General features: G+C 34.8%; 1 long non-coding RNA gene across 1 annotated transcript; it reads right to left on the reverse strand.

Annotated features, from left to right (window-relative positions):
- Positions 1-1,724: 1,724 nt before the first annotated feature.
- Positions 1,725-5,301, reverse strand: LOC135153773 (uncharacterized). The gene is made up of 3 exons (XR_010293279.1): positions 5,098-5,301; positions 2,651-2,767; positions 1,725-2,088 (listed from the first exon to the last, which is right to left on the reverse strand). It is a non-coding gene; the product is annotated as an uncharacterized LOC135153773 (long non-coding RNA).
- Between the last annotated feature and the right edge of the window lie 5,320 nt (positions 5,302-10,621).

A 10,621-nucleotide genomic window follows, 5' to 3' on the forward strand; every position in this document is an offset into this window, starting at 1 on the left:
TTATTTTGTGTGTTGCAACCGCATTCATGATTTTTCCCCTCAGCACAGCGAAAATTTTGCAACCATCTCTGTGCGCGCCCCCTACAGGCCGAGAAAAAAGAGGAACGTATTTTTCTGCAATTGAGTGAAATGAATAAGCAAGAGTGAAATGTTTTTCGTAGCGAGAGGAATGGATTTTTACGTGAGGAATGAAATTTACGTACAGTCTAATCATAGAGCAGCCGTATGTGTTATCCACCAAAAGTGAAATGATTTGTTTTCTCTCAGATTTAAAATGTAACAAGTAAAACTAGATTTTAATTCGTCGTGCGGACGAATTAGATGGTCTCTCGTAGATAAATAAACAGACATATAACTATTTAAACAAATGAGTGGATATAAATATGAAAGATAAATAGACAGACATACATATTTAAACAGATACATATAAGAAAGATAGATAAATAGATAGATAGATGGATGGAGAGATAAATGATAGGTGGATATATTAATAGACAGATAGATAGATAGATAGATAGATAGATAGATATAAACAGATGAATAGGTATTAGATAGATAGACAGATGGACATTAGTTAGATATTGATTGACGATAAAAAATATGATGATGAGGAGGATGATGCTGATAATGATTGATGGCAAATATGATGATGATGATAACGGTGATTATGATATTATATTTGATATACCACATATGGGGTGTTGCAAGAAACTTGCGATTGAACGCAAATCGAACGCAACTCCCAAAATTGAGCGTAAGTCCTCCGATTAAACGCAAATCTGCAATTGAACGCAAGTTACGTTCAATCCTGTTGCAAGAACAAGTTGCGTTTGATCGATTGAACGTAGATCAAGCGCAAGCTTTGCAATTGATTGCAAATCGAACGTAACTTATGTGAGATTTTGGAGGATGCGCAAAATTTGCGTTCGATTTACGTTCAATTGATTGTCCATAGGCTTGTGTACTAAAAATTCTGCAAAATTTTTTTTTGTTTTGTTTTGTTTTGAAAACTTGTGTAAATTATGCCATTTTCAATTTTCCATGGGTTTTTTCAAGAAAAACTTGAAATAATGTTATTTTCAATCTTTATAGGCCTCTTCAGCAATTATGCCATTATTTTCACACAATTTCACTACATTCTCTCCTAATATCATTTTAAAGTGTGTCAATCACCAAAAATATTGTGCTCTTGTTATCAGAGGTCATGGAATATTCAAATTGTGATTTCTTAAATAATTTGTATGAAAAAATATTGAAGAAATATTAACTCTCCATAGGCACAAAAAAGCCACTCTTCATTAAAACACTTCATGCACCGGCAAATACAACTCAGAATTTGTTTTGCAAGAGCACCAAATTGCTTCAATGCTTTCATTTATAAATATCATAATGAATAACATGCCCAATTAAGTAATTTTAGTTTGATTTTCAAATAAAACATACATTTCAGGAGATTGCTACACTTCAAAATCTGAAGCTCTCTTGTTTCTCTCTCTTTAATCATGAGATTGCATGGTAAATATATATCACACTTGCATACAGGGATGAGGTCGAGGCTGATTCTTCCGAGTCATGAGGCAGCTTGAGAGAACTTCCCATAGATTCTGTACAGTGACTCGGACCAAGGTCAGCAAAATGTTGTCTCGAGGTCAGCATTGACTACATCCCTGCTTGGAAATGAAAAGATCCATTGATCTGTGAACAAAAAGAACACTGCTCAAGACATTCATTATTGATGGACCTGTTATTTTTAATTTTCATTGTTTCTTACTCCTGAGGAATTACTTCTGAGATTCATTTATATCAAATAAAAATTCATATCATCTTCATCAAGTGTTTTACCACTGAATGTCAGCCCACAGTCCTTAATGTTGGCAAGAAGAATCCATAGAAGTCAAGTCAAGAAAGCCACAAGCGTCTCTGCTTGAAGGAACAAATCTGGTTTCCAGAAGCAGTCTAATTTGAGATGAATATGGAGAGCTCCATGGAGTGAAGTTTTTAAACCAGCAACACCCTCATTCTGAAGTCCACTCTAATAAGATGTTACTACAGACAGGAGCAGCTCTGAATTCAGTTCTGATAATCAACCTGTTCATAAAAAAATAATAATATAGGAAATAATGCAAGCCCATAACCATACATAGCTTGGGTTAGTTCAAATTTTGTCCTTTCAGTGCAAGAACGCCCTTAGCAAAACATTTTTGTGCACCCCATCAGTGCAGAAATGCCCCTATGCCTGCTGGTAAGGGCGTTGTTTGCACCGACAAGATGATATGATAGAGGGATAGTGGCTTACTCCTGAGACCATAATAATTGGCAATTTGCCATGATGCAATCTAAAAAAGTGTGAAAACTGATTGTTTTTCCCCAAATAAATGAATCATGGAAATTAGAATATGCAATAAATTAAATCAATGAAAGCAAAATACACAATTTCATACAGTACACATTGGATGAGCACAACAACCACCCTTCCCCCCCTCCCCCCATCAATGGGGGTGTCTTCATTGCTGAGAAGTCCAGTCAAGATAGAGATTTGTATTTGCCTTTTTCACTTTGCATTATCCTTGGATTAATGTGTACAGATTTCACCCCCATCCGCATTACGATCATGGTGAATTATTAATAATACAGTTTACATGTAACCTACCATTTGAGAGTTGATAAAATGAATCAATCAGCTGGTTGCAAGAACACACATTGTAGCAGACACAGTTATGGTGGTTCGGAGGTTTCTTGTTTATTCCAGACTTCTTTGTCATCATAACTGTAGTAAGCAATTAAAAGCAAAAAGCAAAGAGATAAAACATATTCATGAAATTAATATACAAGTTAAGCTCAGTTGCCAGTGTGTTAATCATTATAGTAGTCCCAGGGTGTTTTGATTAAAGTCACTTCTGGCCTGGGGAGGGGCACTATGGTTCCTCATCCATGGGCGGTGCAATTAAAAAAACTATGAAATCATACCTTTCACTTTAATTTACTAAAAAAAGCTCGTAATAGAATGCTAAACTTTGGTGTACATATTCCTTTCTAGAGCATTCCTAACAACTTTACTTTAAAAAATCTGGTATAAAAATAAATTCCTTTTTTTTTTTTTACTATTTTTTCTTAACTTCTTAAATGTATTTCTTTTAATTGTTATTTTCAAGACAAAGTTCATCAGTGACATTAAATTTCCATTGTCAATAAAAAAATTACCCAATTATGAATATTGACTTTTTACATGTAATCATGTTTTTGTCTGACATGTACTTAAACAAACACAATGTTGCAAAATTTCCTGACCCTGTACCTGGGAATTGCAAATTTGGTCTCAAAAGTTGCGTGAGACTTGAAAGTAAAACGTCAGTCAATGGTGCAGTAATACAATTTTGAGTGGCAGATTTATTCTGAAAAATGTCAAGGGGGACCATATCCCCCCCCCCCCCGAGTATTGTGCTTGATGTAAAAAAAAAATCATGATTATGCATTCAATATTAATAATGATGCACCATATGAAACACCCTTTTACTGTAAGCACCTGGAAAAGCATTGTAATCATCCATTAAATAATTTAAAGTGAAAAAAAAAAATCTGTCATCTATATAGCACCTCATGTGCTTGCATAAAAATCAAGTTAAGACTAGAGTCAGTTACATAGTAGCCCGGGGGGGGGGGTTACTCACGAAATAATGCATATGGGGATGTGCCGCTGGAATGGGTCGCCTTTTTGGAAGAAATCCCTAAACATGGGGTATGGATTTATGCTGGAAAATCCCTAAACATGGCCCAATTTTTAGATACTGGCCTTAAACATGGGTCCATATTCTACTCCAATGTCTTAGGTGCAAATACAAAATTACCTTACATTTTGGGCGATAACCTTTTTCTTTTTTTTTTTTGGTCAAGTTTTCCAGGCGAAAATGTGCCCCCCCTTTTGGAAATCCTGGATCCGCCCCTGTGATGAATCCCCAATAATGGGTACCTTTTTAGCCAAAATGACCTGTAAATATGGGTACGGGTTTCAAACCTTCAGCCGCACACCTTTGTCCAAACCAAATTTAAGTACCTCCCCCCCCCCCCCGGCATAGCCATAGTAGACCTACATATTGAATCTAAAAAATAGATGTATTTAGGCTTACATGTATATCTTTTTATATTTATATGTGATGGATATTACAATGTGACTCATACGGCACATCATTACATATCAACGACACAAATAGACTGCCCTTGCAAAGAACCTCTTGTGCAATCTGCCCGTAAGAAATTTTAAAAAGAGCGGGCAAAAGACCCTATTCAATGTTAAAACTTCCCCAAGAATGAGGCAGATGTGGCCAATAGATTCTGAAAAGTAGCCCAATACATGAAGACCCCCTATACTTTTTTTTTTTTTTTCTTGTCTGGCGAGATATGTGGAGTCTGGAGAACCCCCCCCCCCCCCCAAAAAAAAAAAAAAAAAAAAAAAAAAAAATAGATAGGTCCTAAAATGAAAAAAAAAAAAATAATAATAATAATCATTTTTTTTTTAATCCTCCAAAGACAAAAGTCGAAACAGCAAAATTTTCACTTTATCCCAGGCCAGGCCAAGGAAAGTCCTAAAAAGGGAGGTTAACGTTAGACAGACTCTTAAGAGACAAATGGAGAGGATTTTTTTTCTTGTGGAAAAAAAAATAGAAGGTAATGGAATTAAGTCTTTAATTTCCATTTACTGGATGGCTATTCGCCGTTGAAACCGATATAACTTAAAAATCATTTCCAATAGGAACAAAAATTATCTTTAAAGGTCATTTTCGATGTTTCATACATAATTAGAGCCTACACATTTACTTGCTTCAGAGTTCAGGGTGATTTTTAACAGCACTGCACCGGCAATGACCTGCCGTGTTGTTGATACAACCGTGCATTACCGACACAAAAAGTCAAGTGTGGGACTGGGATTAAAAGTGTGCAGTAGAAAATTTGTTGAAGGTGAAATTTCGACCGGCGATGAAGATACATTTTCACTTTTATCAAAATAATTTTTCCCCTGGCATAGGTCTAAAATATATAAATTCTCTGAAAACATACATAATTGAGAAAGAATTGTCTGAAAAATGAATATTTTCTACTTACTCTCTTCCAGGTTCAAGATTGTTGCAAGCCAATATTTTGCTTTTTCGGCTAGTCTTGAGCTGCAGACCCTGTTTACAGCTGCAAATCAGCTGCAACTTGCGTTCAATCGCAAGCCGTTTTCTTGCAACGCAAATTGGCGATTGATTGCTAGTTGCAGTCAATCGGGATCGGCTGCAAAGTTGCAGTCGATTTGCAATCAATTGCAACGTAACTTTCTTGCAACGCCCCAATAGATTCAGAGACAGATAGATACATAGGTACATACAAAGATAGACAGATAGATAGATAGATAGATGGATAGATATATAGATAGAGAGAAAATAGATCGATATATTTATTCACAGATAGACATATTGATTAACATATTAAACATATTTAATAGATAAAAATTAAATAGATAAACAGACAAATAAACAGACATAATTATTTAAACAGATCAATAGATATTATATCAAAAAACAGATAGACATACATATTTTGAACAGATAGACATAAGATAGATAGATAGATAGATAGATAGATAACGATAAATAGGCAGATAGATAGAAAGACAGATATACAGACATTTAATTAGCCGGATAAATCATTAGATAGATAGATAGATAGATAAAGAGACAGACAGACAGGTAGATATATTTGTAGATAGATAGATAGACAGACATATTTAAACAGATAATTGTTAGACAGATAGATAGAAAAATAAGTAGTTCGAGAGATAGATAAATAAATAGACAGATAGATGGATAGATAGAAAGATAGACATATTTAAACAGATAGATATACATTAGGCAGAGAGATAGATAAATAGACAGATAGATGGATAGATAGATAGATAGAAAGATAGACATATTTAAACAGATAGATATATATTAGGCAGAGAGATATATAGATAGATATATCATGTAGGTAGATAGATAGATAGATAGATAGATAGATAGATGAATTTTACGTTTTTATTTTTTTGAAAAGTGAAAATATATTTTTTTGAAAAGTGAAATATATATTTTTTTGTAAGTGAAATATATTTTTTTATAAAGTGGAATACATTTTTAAAAGTGAAATATAAATTTCTTTGAGTGAAATGGTTTAGTGGAAGAGAAACATATATTTTTCAAGTGAAATATATATTTAATTGATTCCCTATAAGCGTGCCATAGGAAAGAAGGCAAAGGAAGTCCGCTTATTGTGTATTGAAGGGTGAACAAGCCGTAGTTTTGAGCATGTGCATTGTCCGTTGCTTGAGCCCACGAAGGCACCCGTAGAGGGCAGTAGAGAGCAAAATAATGGTAAATGATAATGACGTATCATGTAAGGGAGGTTCAAGCGAGAACCCGATTTCACAAAATGAAAATGTATACTTTTTTGAAATTACACCCTGTTATAAGTATGGAGCAGAAAGGAATTAATGTAAATCATACGCATTCAATTAGCAAAGTGTTTAATCATTTTTCAAGAAAAGGGAAAAATAAGAACTCTGGCTTTGAAAATAAAGTTTACGTCAGATGTAAATGGATAAAGTGGAAAAAGCTTAAAAAGAAAATTGAGAAAAAGACATTTAACATAACAATAATTTAGGTATCGATTTACAGTGTATATTGCAAGACACTTCAGACGATTATTCAGTACATGAAGGTGTACGCAGTCAGACCGCAGGTCCCTATGCTAATGAGCAAAAAGGCCAGATTCATCCAAATCATCTCGTGGCTGAATCCTCCTTGCAAAATCTCGTGATTCGTGAGATTTTTTTCTCTAAGGATTTACCTGCTTTAACCTCAAAGTCAAATGAAATATCATTGCACCATCAGATAGAGTAAATGTTACTCTTTCATATTGGTCATTTATTTTGTATACAATATTTTGATAAATAAGTGAATTTCTTGCCTAAAAATGTGCCTCAAAACTGAATTTTCTTCCTCTGTTTTCTTTTGCAAATTGTGTAAAACTTTTTATTTTGAGCCTCAATGATATATATTAATATCACCATAAAGCTGAACTTCTGTACTTTCTCACAATGCCACTCTTGATATGCGGCACCTTTTAATCGGGTCAAGATCACACTTTCCCACCAAGGTACAAGACGAGATTTCTGAAATTTTGTAGTTGCATGAAATCCAGAGTTCTGATTGGCTGGATAAGGCTTACACACATGGGTGTCGATCGGTATTCTTGGTTGGGGGGGGGATGATTGACACAAATGTTCTTGTGGATGGGGATCTTTCAACATTACCCCCACTAAAATCACAAGTTAGGACATTTGGAAGTGGTTGATATGCATGGTGTTCTTGCAGTGGCGTACCGTGAGTCACGGCATGGGGGGTGGGGGTACCAGCAAAATTTTTGAATCACTTATTGAGCGCGCGAAGCGCGCTCAGTTGCCAGGTATACTGACCTAATATAGGGACATTTTAAGGACAGTGCCATTAAACGGATATGTATCTCACTGCTCAATAATGCGAGCGCGAAGCGCGAGCTGAAAATTGTTGATATGCAGACCAAAAAAGGACATTATAAGCAAATTTTTGTAATCATGATACATACCTGTCTCGCTAAACAAACAATGCGAGCGCGAAGCGCGAGCTAAAATTTTTGTAAATATTTACCCCAAACAAGGACATGTTAAGGACTATATTTTAGGAATCCATTAAGAGTATACATATCTCACCATAGTCATCTAATGCGAGTGCAAAGCGCTTGCTGATTTCGCTACATCTAAACACATGAAGCACTTTTTGTAGTCATTGTAATCATGATAATACGCATCTCACTCATCAAATATTGCGAGCGCGAAGCGCGAGCTGAAAATTTAGGATATTCAGACCTGAAGAGAGGCATTCTAAGGCCTGTTTGTAAGAATTCACTAAGACCATACGATACGTATTTCACTAAACAAATGATGCGATCGAAAATTTTTGATATTCAGATCAGAAAAAGGGACATTTTAAGGACTGATTTTTAGGAATTCATGAAGAGCAGTCATATCTCACCAATCTACTAGTACGAACATAAGCACGGACAGGAAATGTTTTATATTAACACCTTAAAATGGGGCAATCACTTTAAGTAGTCATAAAAAAGAACCATATGTCACTACATAAAACAATAATAAGTCGAAGTGCGATGAAATATATTTGGTGTATATTGACTTAAATACGTTAAACAGACAATGCGAGTACCGGGAACAATGAAGAAATCTAGGCCTGAGCAAAATAAAGTTGTGAAAAAATGTTTCTTATGTATTATAACATAACATTATTATAATATAACATTATAATGAACAATAATTTCTTCATTCCCACTACGTTTCTCTTCCTTTCTCCTCTTCCCCGTTTTTTTTTTGGCCAGCCGATTAGGGGGCACGTGCCCCTATGCCCCCCCCCCCGTAGTTACGCCACTGTGATCTTGGAAATTCTTTCATTATTGCAGTGTACTGTACTTATAATTTTTTTTGAAAATTCAATTTGTGTTACAAGTAAGCCTATTCTAAACTCATACGAAAGAAAAAATGACAAAAATTGTCTGGACCATGTACAAAGTGATCTGTTTATTGGACATGATGTATACAACTTCTCTCTTAAATCTAACCCGACTGGCGATATCTTTTTTCTTCTTAATGCATGATGATAAAATGCAGATTCGGACAAATTAAGACTAGCACAAATTACAAACTGTGTGGCTTCTCGTGCGCCATCGGGCGTACCGTCATTCCTGAGACGATTTTAACCCTGGATTTTAACATGTTTTAAGTGCTTTATAAGTGCATAAAACAAAAACAAACATAAAAACAATCAAAACTCAACTGTCATGTTATGATATTTCTCCAACATTTTCTTGAACCATCAGTGTGTAATATCAGCTAATATATGTGTTAAAATGAAATTTACGTACCGCATGAGTGTGCTCATATAGAATGCAAAACTGTCATATCCCTTACCAAACTCAAAAGAGATTTCTTTTTGCCAAAATAAGAAAGAGCCAATCAAGTTTAGTTATTCAAGTCCATAACAATAACAAGAATAACATGGAAAAAAAATCCGATGTTCATATCCGAAGATACGCTTTAGAGAGAAATGAATGATTATTTTTCTGAAACCATTAATTGATTTCACTTATTAAAAATTGTAAAAATATGATCATGTTACCACTGGTGGGATGGAACACCCTATCAACAAAAGTTGTTTTTCGTCGGGGTCCTTTTATGTCATGTGTTAAAAAATATCATATACGTAAACATTTCATTCTTTTTCATCTTGAACCTCCACCCATCTGTTTAAAAGTCTTGGAAAAGAATGTTTTTATTTAATAACAATATACACAAATTGCGAGGGAAACAAACTGATTGATGGCATACTATAATCATCACTATAATCATCATGATCAAACCTTTACATTTTTTCATCATCATTATTATAAATTTTCTACCCTAAATTATTGGGGGGATGATAATACAGGCCATCCCCCCCACATGAAATATTGGGGGGGGGGGGATATATATCCCCCATCCCCCACGTGATCGACACCCATGCTTACACAACAACAGGCGCGGGTAATTTGAGGAGATTACCACATGGGAAGTGTGACCTTCCCATGAACCCAGGCACTGGAACCTTGGAATTTGCCAGTGTGTGGTCTCCTTGACCAATCAGAGTGCAGTATTCTTGTTTCAAGCTGCTTTACTTGGCCTATGAAAAGTGTGATCTTGACCCGATAAAACAAATTCTTATTTTGAAACCTATACCATTTCAAAGCATACATATTCAGCTTTACCATGATCTAAAAATCATTTGGGCTCAAACAAAAATAAAGTGTGAAAATAGCAGCTTTTTAGGTGAAAATAATTATTTTGTAGCACACTTTAGATCAAAATTTTAACCTATATTACAAAATCTTTGAATAAATTTAAACACATGACCTGAAAGAATAATTCTTCTTCTTTACAATGATACCAAAACCATGAAATTCGATGCACAACTAGAGCAGCAATGACAGAATGAAAAGAGGTGTTTTGGTCCGCATCAAGCTCATTAAATATGCAAAACATAACAAGTCATGAATATCACTTGGGTGAAGAAGCCACTTTCTTGGGACCTGCCGTCTGACTGTACGTGTGAGTTTGCGTGTACGTACGTGCGTGTGTTAAGTGGATATGCATAAATGTAATGTAAGTGTCTGTTTGCATTCGTGTGTAGATGTATAATTTATGTTTGGGTATCTGATTCGTACATGTCTGAATATGTTGCATTTACATAATAAAAATAGTCACGATTTAGATTCTATTAAGTGTGGTGACTGATGAATCTATTTATGCTTACAAAGTAAAAGTGAAATAAACATGACACAATTCTCATTTTCCATTGCGTATCAGATTATTGTTTTATAATGTTGATTCATTAATTTTTCTAGCAATGACAAGCATTAGATTATCTTTATATTCCTTTTCGGACATGAGTGAATCACGTTTGAGAACCACGACCCTTGCATCAAACACCATTATTGTTATGCAAAGTTGTATACTCATTTAGGGCCT

Source organism: Lytechinus pictus, chromosome 3 (assembly GCF_037042905.1).
Source record: "Lytechinus pictus isolate F3 Inbred chromosome 3, Lp3.0, whole genome shotgun sequence".
Classification (NCBI taxonomy): Eukaryota; Metazoa; Echinodermata; class Echinoidea; order Temnopleuroida; family Toxopneustidae; genus Lytechinus; species Lytechinus pictus.